We start from the raw sequence: 18,637 nt of genomic DNA, 5'->3' as shown, positions 1-18,637 counted from the left end.
CAAACAATCTTCCAGGGCCTGGCAGTTGGGAACGCTGCCCTATAGCACATCCTCCTAACAAATCCCTGTGTTAGCTCATCGTACCTTGTAACTTCGACTTGTTCTATCCATCTATAACACTTGTTTTCGCATATTATAAAACCACAAATTGAGGAAAATACACCATGTGTATAATCATAGTCCCAAGGAGATCAATACATCTCAGAATTTCTTGATCTATTACTTTGTTATGAATTCTGAGTTTTTGGTCTAAATTCTTAACATTGTGTGATTATTTACAGGGCTTCCCGTTTCATTGACAAAACGACGAAGATGCAAAAGGCCTGTTCTGAACGTGGTGCAGGTCTCGATGGACAAAGAGTCGGTGGAGCAGTCGGAGGGCGAGCAGGCCGGGCCCTCTGCAACTGTCTTATACACTTCCCCCCCTGATGTTTGCAGTTCCTTCCCTGATGTCTGCAATTCCCCCTCTGATGTCTGCAGTTCCACCCCTGATGTCTGCAGTTACCCCTCTGATGTCTGCACTTCTTCCCCGATGAGTCGGAGGGGCAGTCGGAGGGGGAGCAGGCTGGACCCTCTTCAAGTGTCTGGGCCACTCCCCCCCCTGATGTCTGCAGTTCCCCCCCCCCCCCCCGATGTCTGCACTACCCCCCTAATGTCTGCACTTCATTCCCTGATGTCTGCACTCCCCCCCCCCCCTGATGTATGCGAAATTGTGGAAGTTGAGGCGGAGGAGGCCGGACCTTCTCATCCACCAGACTTGAACCACTCAGGTCAAGAAGAAGAGGAGGAGGAATAGGTGGTCTACACCCCACACCAGGAGGGTAAATATGTGCACACATCAAAATAATTCTGTATACATAAGATGTTCACATGCATCACATGATCTCCCCACCCCCTTTCAACTCTGGAACAAAAATGCACATGTGTAAGAAATCTAAACTATAGCCGACCTTAGTTAACATGGCTGACTGTTTACCTGAGCAGCCTTTGCACCCCGGTTAGCAAGTAACTACGCCTGGGGCCCGGGGATTTGTTGTTACCTAATAGTACGTCCCTGTGCGTCCAGTCACTTCCCTCCCCGGCTTACTAGTAAATTAGCCGGTTGGTAATTGTTAAGAAGTCCCTACAATGAGGGGGTCAACATAAACTACCTTACTATAAAGAAACAGAAATGCACCCGTCCATTAGGCGCAAGACTGTTGTTTAGCTCTGCATCTGAGCCGCAGTTTTTACAGCTTTGATATGGACCCATTCAATTCCATGGTGCCGAAAAAGATGCGGTCTGAAATCCGTGTGATGTCCCCATCCGTAGCTCCATTATGTGGTGCCTCGAAAAAATATTACCTGTCCTATTGTTGTCCGTTTTGCGGACAAGAATATGCAGTTATTGAAATGGCTGTCTGGGCAGTTATGCTAATTGCATAACGCACAGGGAAGCCTTAAGGGTTTTTCAGATACACCATTAACGCGCAATGCAAAACACACAATGGCCGTGTGCATGTAGCCTAAGGCCCCTTGAGCATGCTATATGTCCCGGAGCGGCATACAACGTGCACACGGGAGCGCGCAGCATAATAGGTTACTATGCCAATAATGTATATTAACTATAGGTTACTATTGATGCTGTGCACATCGGCCACCCGCAGGTCGATTGTCCTGCACTCATATGAACACAGGCTATAGTCCCATGGGCGGATGATGTGGAGATTATCATAGTAACCTCTGCTGCTGTGCGCTCCCATGTGCAGGATGTAGTATGCCGCTCCGGGACATATGGCATGCTCATGGACCGTATGTCTCTAAGGGCATACGGTCTTGTGCAAGGGGCATAAGTGTCTAAAGTAGCTAATAAATATAAACTACCCCAAAAAAATAACATTAAACTGTATCCGAACTATCTCTAATCCAAACAACACTATAATGACCATAAACATGTGTAACTTCTGGATTTTGATGTAAATCTTAAGTGTTTATACACCTACTCCACACAATGCACTAATTGTCTGCTAAACTAAATTGCATTAATATTTTCTTTTCTTTTAAACATGCAGTAATCTATAAATGCCATCAACAAATGGCCAAGTAACAGAAGGAGCATGAAAAGGATCAAGTGGCTCTTCATAAGCTGCTGCGGTGGGTTTCAACGAAGGTTCGGAGGATGGATAAAAGGAACCGTCAAATAATTAGAGATATAGTTGCTTTCCATGCAAAAAATTCAAAATAAGCCAGAAAGGACTGTTATTGTTAAAATATTGGAAATTGTTATTGTTACATAGTAACATAGTAACATAGTACATAAGGTTAAATTAATTGTTAAAATGTTATTAAAAATATTTATCTGCCATAGACTTGATGTGCCTGATCTTGAAAGTTCTAGTAGTCGGAGGAACGCGTTGTGTCGTGTGTAGCTAATTTTGCACTTCTTTTTCTTTTTGTTTAAAAAAATAATTATTTATTTAAACAAAAAATTTGGAAAGTCAAATAGTGTAATTTTTTTCATGTTAGCCCATTTCTGCTGCACACTTACAACATGATGCTGTCAGAAGTGTCTTGGTTTATTTTTACTGTTGTCCTGGTCTGGTAGGGGCGCATTCCTGGGAAGAAATATCTGCTGCACACTTCAAACATGCTGCTGGCTGTAGTGTTTAGTTAGGCCGAGCTATGTGTAGGCCTCATACTGGACCCTTAACATCTACCTGCTGCTGATGCTGAAGTCTGTTCTGACCCTGATGACTTATGTGTGGGCCTTATACTCCACCATTACCGATACTTGATGTTGTAGGTCCTGACACTGCTGAGTTATGTGTGGGGCGTATACTACAGTGTTACCATGTACCTAATTCTTTACGGTAAGAGCAGTGAAAACCACTGAGGAAGGGGTCCCTTTTACCCCGAAACGCGTCTGGTGAATGACAGTGAGGGACAACTAAAGAAAAGACTCTACAAACGCATATCTACATGAATTCGCGCTAAAGAAGTTTGAAAACCCCGCCTGGAAATACAGATCACGTGACCGCCCAGTAAACCACGTGGGACGCCACCTAGGTCCTGGAAGGTCAGAGCGGCAACACCAAGCTGCATCGCTACTAACGGCGTGGGGAACTTCATATACAGAGCCTACCTACAGGTCCTTACAGCTTACAACAACACATTCTGCTGAAATCGGACGCTTATGTGGATCTACTGCAGGAGTGGTAAAGTACATTTTAGCACAATTGGGAAATCCAATGTTCTTATCATCATTGCCATCTCTGGAACATTGATATTGAACCCGTACCTACCTGCTAATATTTATAGTCCCTGGACATGAATCAGAGTCATTAGAAAATAGCTCTTGAGAGACTCCATATATTGAATCACAGAGCTAAAGGTCTTTTGTGCGGCGTTTTAAACGTATAGTATATTTTATTCATTCAATTTTTATGAAATGTTTTATGTATATTGTTTTATTTGCATAGTTTGAAGCCTATATATAATATATAAAGAATTTATATGGATACCAATCGCCGTGTGTTTGCCCTATATTGAGTGACCCCCATTACAAACTTTTAAGTACAATAAAGGTATTCAAGAGGGGCCTGGATGTATTTCTGGAGTGCAAAAATATTACAGGATATAGCTACTAGAGAGAGATCATTGATCCAGGGATTTATTCAGATTGCCTGATTGGAGTCGGGAAGGAATTTTTATTCCCCTAAAGTGAGGAAAATTGGCTTCTACCTCACAGGTTTTTTTTGCCTTCCTCTGGATCAACTTGCAGGATGACAGGCCGAACTGGATGGACAAATGTCTTTTTTCTGCCTTATGTAGTATGTTACTATGTTACTAATGCTGTCTGTTCTGCTGTCTGTCCTAACCCTGGAATAAAAGGGCCTAACAACAAATTTCTAAAATTACACTGTAACATTATATTTAAAAAAAGCACACGTTATCAAACTGAAAAAATGTGATTCTAAAAAAAAAAGGAAAGCAAGCCTCTAGGCGACTTTTTTAGCTCCAATAATATTTTGCCTATTTTTGAAACTGAAGAAAGTGTTTTTCCTCCATTTTCCGAAACCACAGATTGAAACGATGCTGCATTTTTTTTTAGCTCCACAACATCGTTTAGGATTTTTTTTTTGCTGGCCTCCAATTCCTTTATGGCCTTGTACACTACTGGAAAAAAATAATAATAATAAAATTAGGGTTACTTACAAGACAATTAGGGCATTGTGAGTAGTATGTGTTTAAACACTGCCTATTTACATCTTAATACAATAAATATTGATATTTACGTTAATTATATTTTGGTTTTCTTAGTGATAGTTCTGACAGAGTATAATGTTATTTATTTTGTTAGTTAATAGTTTTTCTGTAGTTTACATAGTAAGTCACATTTTTTTTTCTTCCTATAACACTAGTTTCTGTTGTCCCCTCATTGTTGCCACTTTTAACCACTTCACAGCTGGCCATTAAGAGTAGGCCTCAACAGGACGTGACTTGATGCAGAGGGACAGTCTATTACGGACCAACAGACACCCTACTGCCAGGCATAACCGTTTGTGAACCGGGGTGCAAATGCAACTCAGCTAAACAGCCAGCGATGTTAACTAACGGCTGTTATTTTTCAGATTCATTACACATGTGCATTACAGCTCCAGAGATGCAGGGTGGTGGGGGGATCGTGGGATACTTGTGAATATGTTATGTATATCAAATTATAGTAATGTGTGCACATATGTACCCTCCCGGTGGGTGGTGTAGCCCACCTCTTCCTCCTCTTCTGGAGCTGGGGGGCAGAATCAGGTGGCTGGGAAGGTCCGGCCTCCTCCTCAGTCACCTCTGTCTTGCCAACATCTGGGGGTGAAGTGGCCTCCGCATTTTCTCCCTCCTCCTCCATGGGCGCCTCCACATTTTCTCCCTCCTCCTCCATGGGCACCTCCACATTTTCTCCCTCCTCCTCCATGGGCGTCTCCTTTTTCTGGGGGGGGTTTGTGGTGGCGGACCGAGGGAACGAGTTTACCTGTCATAGCAGAAGGCTGAAACTTATAAATAAATGAGCGACTGGTTTGATCCCAAACTAATGAGCTATTAGGTGAGCCCTATAAAACCCTAAGAGCTCTCCCTGACTGCTTTGCACATACAAGGGTCTCAATGGTAGACGATTGCATGCCCACGTACCTAAGCCTGTGTGACACCTGAAAACCCTATAATAGTAAGGGGACACGACCACTGGCTCCATGCACTTAATACGGAGGGAGTCAGGGTCACCTAGAATTAAGCCAGCAAGGAAACACAATAAAGTAAAGGACTTATCTCAGAAAACAGCAGACGCAGCCTCCAGCAGTGAACACTTCATCCAGGCAGTAGTATAAACCGCAAAGTGAGGCAGAATGGGAGGGAATATAAAGGAAGACGATTATGTCTAAATAAGTGACACCTGGCAGAAGGAAAGGAGATGAGAAAGTGAAACCAAAACAAAGAACATCATACAAGAGGTAGAGAAAAACGTCTGCCAGACCTTCTCACAGAAGTGGCGGTGACATTACCTGTAATAAGGACAAAATGTTAAGAATTTACACAAACAACTCATAAATCATAACAAAGGTAAGGATCAAGAAATTCCTATATGGTGGAATCTGCATGGGATTAGGAATTATACCAATAGTGGATTTACCTTATTTAAAAAAATAAATAAATAAATAAAGGTTATAGATGAGTAAAACTAGTCTAAGTTAGTTACAAGGTAGGATGAGGTAACATGGGATTTGTTAGGAAGGTGCCCTATAGGGTATTGTGACTGGCTAATGGATGTTTAGGTAAACCAAACAGTTCGGAAATTAGATAAGAGGTTATTGGATGGTGTTATGTTGGGTATATAATTTTTGTGGCTGCCAGTGTTAGACTGTCTGCCAAACCGCATTTTGAAGATCTGCTGCCAACCCGCCCTCCCTCCCTGTTGATTTAGTTGTCACAGTAACTTTATAATTAGAAGGAGGCTTAAAGTCTCCCCTTTAACTGTCACTTTGACGGTGACCGCCCCTTTAGCAGTGACTTTGATGGTGACCGACCCTTTAACAGTGACTTTCACGGTGAACACCCCTTTAACTGTGAACTCCACAGCTCCTGTCAATTGGCCGTTAGGATTTAGGTGAAAGGCTGGCAGGCTTCTATTGGATAATACAGGTCATTTTTTTAGTTTATCTCGTGAACGGTACATCGTAGAGAGCCAAGACCCCTCAAGATTTCTTTCCAGGTAGCAAGGGATGTGTATACCAAGTTTAGTTTAAATCGATGGTTGCGTTTGAGTTTTTGCGGAACATACATACATACACACATACATCCTTTATATACTGTATGTATATATATATATATATATATATATATATATCCTCTGCTTGAAAAAGGCTCATTCAGAGCCGAAACGTTGCACCGGATGGTTGAATAAAGGTAACATTGATTTCATTTTACTGGAGTGCCGTCCTTTTTCTGGAATATATATATATATATATATATATATATACAGTACAGACCAAAAGTTTGGACACACCTTCTCATTCAAAGAGTTTTCTTTATTTTCATGACTATGAAAATTGTAGGTTCACACTGAAGGCATCAAAACTATGAATTAACACATGTGGAATTATATACATAACAAAAAAGTGTGAAACAACTGAAAATATGTCATATTCTAGGTTCTTCAAAGTAGCCACCTTTTGCTTTGATTACTGCTTTGCACACTCTTGGCATTCTCTTGATGAGCTTCAAGAGGTAGTCACCTGAAATGGTTTTCACTTCACAGGTGTGCCCTGTCAGGTTTAAAGGGGTTGTCCAGGTTCAGAGCTGAACCTGTACATCCCTCCATTTTCACCCCGGCAGCCCCCCTGACATGAGCATCGGAGCAGTTCATGCTCCGATGCTCTCCTTTGCCCTGCGCTAAATCGCGCAGGGCAAAGGCATTTTTCTGAGTTCCGGTGACGTACCGGGGCTCTCTATGGGGCTGACAGGAACCCCGGTGACGTCACCGGCACTGATGGGCGGGATTTGGCTCTGCCCTAGCCAGTAAAATGGCTAGGGCAGAGCTAAAGCCCGCCCCTCAGAGCCGGTGACGTCACCGAACACACTGCTGGGCGGAAGTTACCGCCCGGCAGTGTGTTATTGTAAACACAAGAGCCTGTGCCCTGCGCAATCTAGCGCAGGGCACGGGAGCGCATCGGAGCATGAGATGCTCCGATGCCAGGCTCAGGAGGGCTGCCGGGGTGAAAATAAGGGTATGTCCGGGTTCAGCTCTGAACCCGGACAACCCCTTTAATAAGTGGGATTTCTTGCCTTATGAATGGGGTTGGGACCATCAGTTGCATTGTGGAGAAGTCAGGTGGATACACAGCTGATAGTCCTACTGAATAGACTGTTAGAATTTGTATTATGGCAAGAAAAAAACAGCTAAGTAAAGAAAAACGAGTGGCCATCATTACTTTAAGAAATGAAGGTCAGTCAGTCCGAAAATTTGGGAAAACTTTGAAAGTGTCCCCAAGTGCAGTCACAAAAACCATCAAGCGCTACAAAGAAACTGGCTCACATGCGGACCGCCCCAGGAAAGGAAGACCAAGAGTCACCTCTGCTGCAGAGGATAAGTTCATCCGAGTCACCAGCCTCAGAAATCGCAGGTTAACAGCAGCTCAGATTAGAGACCAGGTCAATGCCACACAGAGTTCTAGCAGCAGACACATCTCTAGAAAAACTGTTAAGAGGAGACTGTGTGAATCAAGCCTTCACGGTAGAATATCTGCTAGGAAACCACTGCTAAGGACAGGCAACAAGCAGAAGAGACTTGTTTGGGCTAAAGAACACAAGGAATGGACATTAGACCAGTGGAAATCTGTGCTTTGGTCTGATGAGTCCAAATTTGAGATCTTTGGTTCCAACCACCATGTCTTTGTGCGACGCAGAAAAGGTGAACAGATAGACTCTACATGCCTGGTTCCCATTGTGAAGCATGGAGGAGGAGGTGTGATGGTTTGGGGGTGCTTTGCTGGTGACACTGTTGGGGATTTATTCAAAATTGAAGGCATACTGAACCAGCATGGCTACCACAGCATCTTGCAGCGGCATGCTATTCCATCCGGTTTGCGTTTAGTTGGACCATCATTTATTTTTCAACAGGACAATGACCCCAAACACACCTCCAGGCTGTGTAAGGGCTATTTGACCATTAAGGAGAGTGATGGGGTGGTGCGCCAGATGACCTGGCCTCCACAGTTACCGGACCTGAACCCAATTGAGATGGTTTGGGGTGAGCTGGACCGCAGAGTGAAGGCAAAAGGGCCAACAAGTGCTAAGCATCTCTGGGAACTCCTTCAAGACTGTTGGAAGACCATTTCAGGTGACTACCTGTTGAAGCTCATCAAGAGAATGCCAAAAGCATGCAAAGCAGTAATCAAAGCAAAAGGTGGCTACTTTGAAGAACCTAGAATATGACATATTTTCAGTTGTTTCACACTTTTTTGTTATGTATATAATTCCACATGTGTTAATTCATAGTTTTGATGCCTTCAGTGTGAATCTCCAATTTTCATAGTCATGAAAATAAAGAAAACTCTTTGAATGAGGTGTGTCCAAACTTTTGGTCTGTACTGTATATATATATGTTATCCTGAATCATATGCAAATTAGGTGGGGGATGTATGTTATGGTCGGGGACTTTGACCGGAATACTTAATGATGTTTGCAGTTTATGTAGATATAAACAAAAATACCTATATATATTTGTGTGTGTGTGAAACGTATGAAATCATCAGGTGACATCATACATCAGTACTGCAGTGTGTGTATAACAATATATATACAATCTCAGCAAGGTAGAGATGTATGATGTAACCGGACGATTTTGTACATGTCACAACAGGTATTAAGTAATCATTTGAAAAGGGATGAAATACGAATGTAGTAAATGTAGTAGAGTTAACACACATGCTTTATGAGATGTTATGTAAACTTAATGCAATTAAATACGTTAAGATATTTTATAAAATGGCTTGTGTTTCAAGATTAGATGATGCGTTAAGAAATGTGAGTTAAGAGGTTGTGTGTTAACCCTACTACATCTGTACGGATTAGCAGCATAACTGAATATATACATTACTGAGTGTTGTAGAGAGAGATACAAAAATCATGTAAGCATTGTACCTGGGCATAATCGCCTACTATACTCTTCGACCCAATCGTGGTGTAGGCGTTTCAGGTCACACCACTTTTTTTAAATGGCCTTGGGGTCGTGCCATATGCCGCTTTTTAGTTAATTCGTCCCATACCAACCGTACTATTGCCTCTTTCTCTAGCCTTTTCCAGGACCATGGATAGCCCCTTTCCAGAAAGCGCTGAAGGATAAAGATGAAAGCATATAATCACATTTTTTTTTATTATAAAAATATTTAAAGAAATATCCACAACAAAAAGCAAAAAGTAGTTATGTCTTTAAAGGGGAAATACAGTTGCAAGAAAAAGTATGTGAACCCTTTGGAATGATATGGATTTTTGCACAAATTGGTCATAAAATGTGATCTGAGCTTCATCTAAGTCACAATAGACAATCACAGTCTGCTTAAACTATTAACACACAAGGAATTAAATGTTACCATGTTTTTATGGAACACACCAAGTAAACATTTACAGTGCAGGTGGAAAAAGTATGTGAACCCCTAGACTACTGACATCCCCAAGAGCTAATTGGAGTGAGGTGTCAACCAACTGGAATCCAATCAATGAGATGAGATTGGAGGTGTTGGTTACAGCTGCCCTGCCCTATAAAAAACACACACCAGTTCTGGGTTTGCTTTTTACAAGAAGCATTGCCTGATGTAAATGATGCCTCGCCCAAAAGAGCTTTCAGAAGACCTATGATTAAGAATTGTTGACTTGCATAAAGCTGGAAAGGGTTATAAAAGTATCTCCAAAAGCCCTGCTGGTTATCAGTCCACTGTAAGACAAATTGTCTTTAAATGGAGAAAGTTCAGCACTGCTGCTACTCCAACTAGGAGTGGCCGTCCTGTAAAGATGTCTGCAAGAGCACAGCACAGACTGCTCAATAAGGTGAAGAAGAATCCTAGAGGATCAGCAAAAGACTTAACTTAGGGCCATCTGTCTACCAGCTGAATCTCAACAGAAGATGGGTGTTGCAACAGGACAACGATCCAAAGCATAGAAGTAAATCAACAACAGAATGGCTTAAACAGAAGAAAATATGCCTTCTGGAGTGGCCCAGTCAGAATCCTGACCTCGACCCGATTGAGATGCCGTGGCATGACCTCAAGAAAGCGATTCACACCAGACATCCCAATAATATTGCTGAACTGAAACAGTTCTGTAAAGAGGAATGGTCAAGAATTACTCCTGACCGTTGTGCACATCTGATCTGCAACTACAGGAAATGTTTGGTTGAAGTTATTGCTGCCAAAGGAGGTTCAACTAGTTATTAAATCCAAGGGTTCACATACTTTTTCCACCTACACAGTGAATGTTTACATGGTGTGTTCAATAAAAACATGGTGGGCTTTCAATAAAAGCTGCGGTGGGCAGTAGCAGGCGTACTGTCTAGAGGACGGCAGCTCCACTTTTGCACCCTGCTCCCTCTTCTGCTGTGCTGGTGGCTCTGTGCGACCACCGCCTCTTCCTCCGAACTACATTGGTCACTCGCATGACCTTGATTCCATGTGGGGTCGAAGACCTCATCGTCCTCCACATCATCTTCCACCCAGTCTTCACTACTGACTTTCTTGTCGGTCTGCACATTTTCGAAAGCCCCAGCAGTTGGTCATCATCCAAGACGTGCTGCGATGGTCCTCCCATGGTCCTCCCATGTACTCATCTTGAAAAATAAGTGGTTGGACATCGGTACACTCAATCTATTCCACTTCTGGGGCGGGCTAGGTGGATGGCCCTGGGAAACCCTGCTAACAGAGTCATCAAAAAGCAGAGACTGCTGCATGACTTGGGGCTCAGACTGCTTGGCTGATTTGCAAGGGGGTGAGGTGAAAGACTGATGGACATCGGCTGCAGGTGCCAACTGTGGTCTTTCAGCAGGAGACTGGGTGGGAGACAATGTGAAGGAACTGGAGGCACTGTCAGCAACCTAATCTAATATAGCCTGTACTTCGTAGATCAGCATTAGGCCCGACCAAATACCGCTGCAGGTTTTGTTGCCTACTCGCACCTGTTTTCACTTGTGCGTTGTAGCTAGCACAGATCGATCACGTCCTCTCCCTGCAACAGGAGCTCCACCAGCAGCACCACGACCTGGGCCATGTCCCTTATTTGACGCTCTCCTCATATTTTTTGAATTTAGGTTCTTGTCCTAAATGGGTGTTTAATTAATAGTAGAATAGAACAACAGTATGTAAAGGGTGTATCTTACACGGTCTGAACCAGTGTAGGTCTGAATTCAATATTTCTTTGCTCAAAATAGCTGTATTTCAAATGGCTTTATTTCAAATGCCTGAATCAAACCCCTGTGTGTAGAGTGTGTATCTCACACGGCCTGAACCAGTGTAGACCTGAACTCAATATTGGAGCACCAAATGGCTGTATTTCAAATCCCTGAATCAAACCCCTGTATGTAGAGGGTGTATCTCACACTGTCTGAACCAGTGTAGGCCCGAATTTAAGATTTCTTTGCCCAAAATGACTGTATTTTAAATGGCTGTATTTCAAATGCCTGAATCAAACTCCTGTATGTAGAGGGTGTATCTCACAGAGCCTGAACCAGTGTAGGCCTAAATTAAATATTTCTCTGCCCAAAATGGCTGTATTTCAAATGGCTGAATTCTAAATGCCCGAATCAAATCCCTGTATGTAGAGGGTGTATCTCACACGGCCTGAACCAGTGTAGGCCTGAATTCAATATTGGTGCACCAAATGGCGGTATTTCAAATGCCTGAATCAAACCCCTGTATGTAGAGGGTGTATCTCACAGGGCCTGAATCAGTGTAGGCCTGATTTAAAGATTTCTTTGCCCAAAATGGCTGTATTTCAAATGGCTGAATCAAACTCCTGTATGTAGATGGTGTATCTCACACTGTCTGAACTAGTGTAGGCCTAATATAAAGATTTCTGTGATCAAAATGGCTGTATTTCAAATGCCTGAATCTAATCCCTGTATGTAGAGGGTGTATCTGACGTGGCCTAAACCAGTGTAGGCCTGAATTCAATATTGGTGCACCAAATGGCGGTATTTCAAATCTCTTAAAGGGTTTCTACCACCAGAAATACTGTTATGTAGCTGACTGACATTAGCGATGCGCCCATGTCAGCACTACATAACAGTATGTTTCTAATGTTAGTCCCTGCGGCCGTTTTTGTTAAAAATGCACTTTTATTATATGCTAATGAGCCTCTAGGTGCTATATGGGCATAAATTCAGCACCTAGAGGCTCCGTCCACTCACCCTGTATTCCGCCCAGGTCCTGTGTTGTGCCCGCCCAGCTCCTCTTGATTGATGCCACTGTTCCCTGCATCATTGGCAAAATCCCGCGCCTGCGCCGTTCACTTCGGTCTTCGAGCAGGCGCAGTGAGTGAATGATGCGATCCTGGTGCCGGCTTCCTCACTGTGACGTAGTCGGCGCAGGCGCAGTGAGGAAGCCGGCACCAGGATCGCATCATTCACTCACTGCGCCTGCGCCGAAGACCGGAATGAACGGCGCAGGCGCGGGACTAACATTAGAAACATACTGTTATGTAGTGCTGACATGGGCGCATCGCTAATGTCAGTCCGCTACATAACAGTATTTCTGGTGGTAGAAACCCTTTAAGAGATTTGAAATACCGCCATTTGGTGCACCAATATTGAATTCAGGCCTACACTGGTTTAGGTCAGCTCACCTGCAGGCCCGCAACTCAATGTGAAAGAAGCCCTCCTTTATGTAATATACAGTTTGTATTGGAGTGCAGGAAATAATGTTTTCAATAAATTTTTCCTATAAAATTGATTTTTTACTGTGGTGGGCCTGGCAATCAGTTTAAGGCCTTTTAAGCAGCATCAGCAACAGCATGGTGATAAAAATTTGTGGCAAGGGGACATACTGTGGAGATTGCAGCATGAGGAGATCACATAGTGGCACATTGGCAGATTGAGTCTGGAGAAAAGACTAAGGCCAGAGTTTGTTTAGAAAGATGCAGATGGAAACAAATCTGTGGAACTGTCGTTCACCTGCAGATTAGTGCAGACCAGGGGCGAAGCTATAGGGGAAGCAGAAGAAGTTGCAGCTTTGGGGCCCTGACCCAGAAGGGGCCCACCCAGGAGGAGGAGGACTAAAGATTTTGGTCAGGACCCCTTCAACAGTATTACACAATAAAATTACATACAGTGACAGTATAGACAGTGTGTAAAACGGATAGAACAGCTGCCGAACCTTGTCTGAGAGAATAATTTTTACGAGGCACAGGAAAGGGTGTGAACCGAGAGCAAGGCAGGTGGTTTGATTCCGCAACCAGAAAAGAGTGCGTACGCAGAAGTCAAGATTAAGAAAATTGCATTTACTATCAATTAATAAAAGCAGGTTAACAATAAAACAGTATGAACAATTCAAATCAAATACTACAACAATCTCCACCTTTGCTGTGTCCGTGTTCGCGGTGCGGACACTAAGGAATAGCAGTCCCAGGAACTATCCCTAACTGACCCTAACTTTCAAGCGGGTGCGCACCCCCCCTTATCCCAGTGGTCCAAGTGGACCTCTTACTGTTTGTGGAAGTGCACGGTGGGGCCCGATGTCGTCCTTTTCCTTTATAACCAGCGCAGGATCCGCAACAAAGAAGTCCTCCTCAGCAGGCCGGAAAACCAGATGGATATAATCCAGAATTTTACAGTGACTGTCCGGTACCTCGACAGCACTGTGAGTCTCTTTACTGTTTGGGGCAATCCACTCAGCCCAATGTCGGCTCCACAGGTTAGCTGCTGCACACAGTCCTTTTAGCTTGGCTTCACTAAATGCACGGTCTCTTTATACTCCGTCCGTCTCTAGACTGAAGTTCACACAGCTTGGCTGCACAGGAACGTCCTTTAGTATCTCCACACACGTCTTACACAGCACAGAACTTGCTTTCTATCTAGCCAAGATGGCAGCCGTTATAGTTTCAGTCCCTCTTCCTCATTCTTCCTGCTCACACTGAGGCAGGCTGACATCATAAGGGGCGTGTCACTTCAACACTTAACTGCTGTTTTAAAGAGCCACTACGATATTAATACACTTTCTCTATGGCAAACTTCAATGCAAATTGGTCCTATGCTGCCATCTACTGACCAAACGAATACTGCAGGCATTTACATTTATCTGTATTACTAGAATAGCATTATACATTATATACATTAAATTTTAACACAGTTTACCAGGATAATGAAACTTAGACACATTATATGACTGCTTCTTACATATTCCCCCCCACTTTAAGATTGGCAGTCCCTGCCAATGACTGAATATCCAGAGGGCTGTACTCTTATATGTAGAGTGGTAATGTACCGTTGTATGGCAGGCCAAATAAACTCGTCCTGCGCATACCGAACAGGGGGAATGCCAGCATTTGGTCTAGTGGTGCGTCTGAGAACCACTGGTATACTCTGGGGTACTGTAGCCATAGGCTGAGAAGGACCAGCAGACTCCGCACCAGAGGGGGCACAGGCTGGGGGCACACTAGTCACAGGTGGAACGTCCTCAGGAGCGGGGATTGGCCAACAATCATCCTCATCATCGTAAGCCCATTCCACACCACCAGTCTCGGACTGTGGGAGCTCGTTGACATTATCAGTTCCATCACAATTTGCTTCTTCAGATTGACACAGGCGCAACTTCTGTGAAGTACTCGGACACAATCAGTTCCTTCCTTCTGAACTTCGTACACAGGCCCATTTGCATACTTGCGGGCAACTACACGATATGGCACAGCCTCCCACCTGCTTTCCAATTTTCCTTGAGGCTTCTTGACACGTACCAGCACCAGGTCACCTGGCTGCAATGGTGCCCTTTGCACCGGGGTCTTATCAGGATGAGAATTTTCTTGCAGACGCTGTCGCACCAATCGATGAACTGTCTCAAGTCTCTGCCGGTGTGCTCGCACCCAGGAGGCTGGATCTCTTGGAGGGAACCCATCCACATCATTTAACTGTAACTCTCCGACACTTCGCCCAGACCGTCCAAAGAGGAGAGTATAAGGAGAATACCCCGTTGTAGAATGGACCTGATTGTTATAGGCCCACACCATCTCAGACAAGAACTGAGGCCACTGTAACTTCTTGTCCTCCTCCAAAGTCCGCACCATCTGTAGCAGAGTTCTATTAAATCGTTTGCAGGCTCCGTTTCCTTGGGGATGGTATGGAGTCGTGTGCGACTTCTTTATCCCGTAGATACGTTGAACTTCTTTCATTACATGTCCCTCAAAGCAAGCCCCTTGGTCAGAGTGGATGCGTTGTGGACACCCGTACACTCGGATGAAATCTTGGCATAGGGCTCGAGCTGCTGACTCATCGGTCTGGTCCTTGGTGGCGGTCACCACCGCAAATTTGGTGAAGTGGTCCACCATTACGAGGCAGTACTGGTGCCCACTGTTGGATGGGCCCACCATTAGGTAGTCTATCATGACGATCTCTAAAGGTTCCTGGGTCACTATAGTTTGCAGGGGAGCTCTTTGTTCTATTGCCTTATGGATCTCACAAGTTCGACATCTATGACATACTTCTTCGACCATTTGACGGAGAGCTGGACAGTAAATCAGTCGCTGTAGCCACCGAAAGGTCTTCTCATGACCAAAATGTCCATTCTTATTATGAGCCTCAAGAGCCAATGATTGAGCCAGTTCACTAGGCACTACGATTTGGTAACAAATGTCGATTTCAGAAGGCAGATATACCTTTCGGCATAGCACTCCATTTTTCATCTCTAACTTTTCCCACTGACTCAGGACTAATAGCATTTCACGGGTCAGTCGTTCTCTTTCCTCTTTACAGGGCTTCTTGCCTTTCTCAACACACTTGATCATTTTCGCCAGCCCCTCATGGGCCTGCTGTATTTGCACCCATTCCTGTAGTGAGGGGCCAAAGAAAGGAGCCGTTTCGGTCCCTTCCACTGCACACTGCATAGCAGTGACCAAGGCTTGTGAAAATCTGCTGAAGTCAGGCATCTCCACATGCTCCAACTCATGATCCACGTCTCCGCTGGGGGCCTGGGTAGTTACCCTAGAAAGTCCATCGGCATTTTGGTTCTCTGTCTTGGACCGATACTTAATGCGGTAATTGAACTTAGACATTCGGGCTATCCACCTCTGCTCCAAAGCCCCGAGCTTGGCATTTTCCAGGTGAGCCAATGGGTTATTGTCAGTCAGTACTAAGACTTCAGCTCCGGTCAAATACTCAGAGAATTTCTCAGTCATGGCCCATACCAGTGCCAACAGTTCTAACTTGAATGAACTATAATTGTCAGGGTTTCTCTCAGAATCTCGCAAGGATCGGCTGGCATACGCTATGACACGCTCTTGGCCATCCTGGAACTGAGATAGCACCGCTCCGAGACCATACAGGCTTGCATCGGTATATAGCTGGAAGGGCAAGTGATAATCAGCATACGCCAAGATTGGGGCCGTTGTAAGAGCATCCTTCAATGCCTGGAAGGCGTGTTCCTGTTCAGGGCCCCATTTCACGGACCGGTTCTTTGGACCCCCGGCGGTGCCTCGTAGGAGAGCATTAAGTGGCGCTGCTACTCTAGCAAAGTCCTTAATAAACCGTCGATAGTAGCCGGCTACTCCCAGGAACGCCCTCACTTCTCGCAGGGTAGTCGGTGTCGGCCAGTCTTGAACAGCCGCTATCTTGTCCCTTGACGGCCTCACCCCTTCTCCTGATACACAATGACCCAAGTAATCAATTTCAGATTGGAACAACCGACATTTACTGGGTTTCAGTTTGAGCCCATGTTCCCGCAATCGTTGAAATACTTGTCCCAACTGGCGGAGATGGTCCTCAAAGGTTGCAGAGTACACTATAATGTCATCCAAGTAGATGAGAGTGAATTCAAAGTTGAAGTCGCCAAGACATTTCTCCATCAATCGTTGAAACGTTCCAGGTGCATTTGTCAATCCAAAGGGCATCCGGTTAAATTCGTATAGTCCCATGGGCAAGATAAAGGCTGTATTTTCCTTATCTTTCTCGGCCATTGGCACCTGCCAATACCCACTAGCCAGGTCTAATGAGGAGAAGTACCGGGCTCTTCCTAGTGCCGAAAGGGACTCCTCAATCCGAGGTAAGGGGTAGGAATCTCGTACGGTGCAGGTATTCAACTTTCGATAGTCTACACAAAACCGAATTGACCCATCTTTCTTCCTTACTAGTACCACTGGAGCTGCCCAGGGACTTTGGCTTTCTTGAATGATCCCATTCTGCAGCATCTGGGTCAACAGTTCTTTCACCTCCTGATACATCTGTGGAGGAATTTGTCGGTAGCGCTCTCTGATTGGAGGGGTGTCTCCTGTGGGAATCTCATGGTAGATCCCTGTCGTACATCCAAAATCTTCAGCATGATGTGCAAAGGTTGTGCGGTTTTCCCATAACAGTTCATCTACCTTCCGAATCTGTTCCAGAGAACACAAAGAAGTCTCTATCTTCATCTGTTCTCGAATTGCACCGCCATTCCATTTAGGGGTGGGGTTCTCGCCTTCCCCCATAGACACGGTTACGGCCCATTCACCTCGTTCAGCCGGCCTCAACTGCATCGGGGTCACTTTCCTCACTTCCTCCGGAGTCACATAGAGGTTAGCCAGCAGCCTTCCTGGGGCTAGGTCTACACTCCGATCCTGAGTGTTCACACATCGGAGGGGTACTCTCCCATTGCGGACTACTGCCAAGGAACGGGCTACTAGCGGATCAACACTTCTTCCGGCTGCCGGCAGTGGTTCTATCAACACAGCTATGCCCTCTAGTTTCCTACAGGTGCCTACAGGCATGGACACTATCATCTCCCGTCTGGGTGGCAACGTAACTTTTGTATGCAGAGGGACCGAAATTCGAGCAAGAGGACACTGTGCATCTGAACTTTTCTGTAAGCCACATGTTCGGACCAGCCGCTGGAAGGCCGTTTGAGTAGGCCGATGGCTAGTGGTTTCTCTCCAATAACCGTGACCTTTCTTTTCAAAGAGAATCTGATCCAATTCTTTTAACACATTCATCCCCAAGATGACAGGGACCTTTACTTCATGTGACTCCTGTACTACCACAATGCCTTTCTTGCCTAGATCTTGGCCACATAATCTGACATTCATCCAGGCCACTCCCACCACCGGTACTGGTAACTGATTAGCTGCGACCACTCGTATAAATGTACGGGGATCATATTTCACATGTCGCTGAAAATACCGTTCGTAACAGTCTCTACTCAGGGTTGTTACTTGGGAACCCGTGTCAATCATCCCGGTAACCGGAATACCTTCCAATTCCATCTGTATGATGGGACTTGCAGCGATCAGATCCTCTTCAGGGCATTCTCCTCTCATAGTCTCCTCAGTTTCCCCTGCTGCCCGCCCTACTGCAGCAGGGGATTTCAGTTTAACGGCGGTCTCTCATAAGCTTGTCGCTGCTCTGGACATCTAGCAGCAATGTGGCCCACGCGTCCACAATCCCAGCAGCGTA

This window comes from Bufo gargarizans, chromosome 9 (assembly GCF_014858855.1).
Source record: "Bufo gargarizans isolate SCDJY-AF-19 chromosome 9, ASM1485885v1, whole genome shotgun sequence".
Classification (NCBI taxonomy): domain Eukaryota; kingdom Metazoa; phylum Chordata; class Amphibia; order Anura; family Bufonidae; genus Bufo; species Bufo gargarizans.
Note: the sequence above shows the minus strand (reverse complement) of the source record.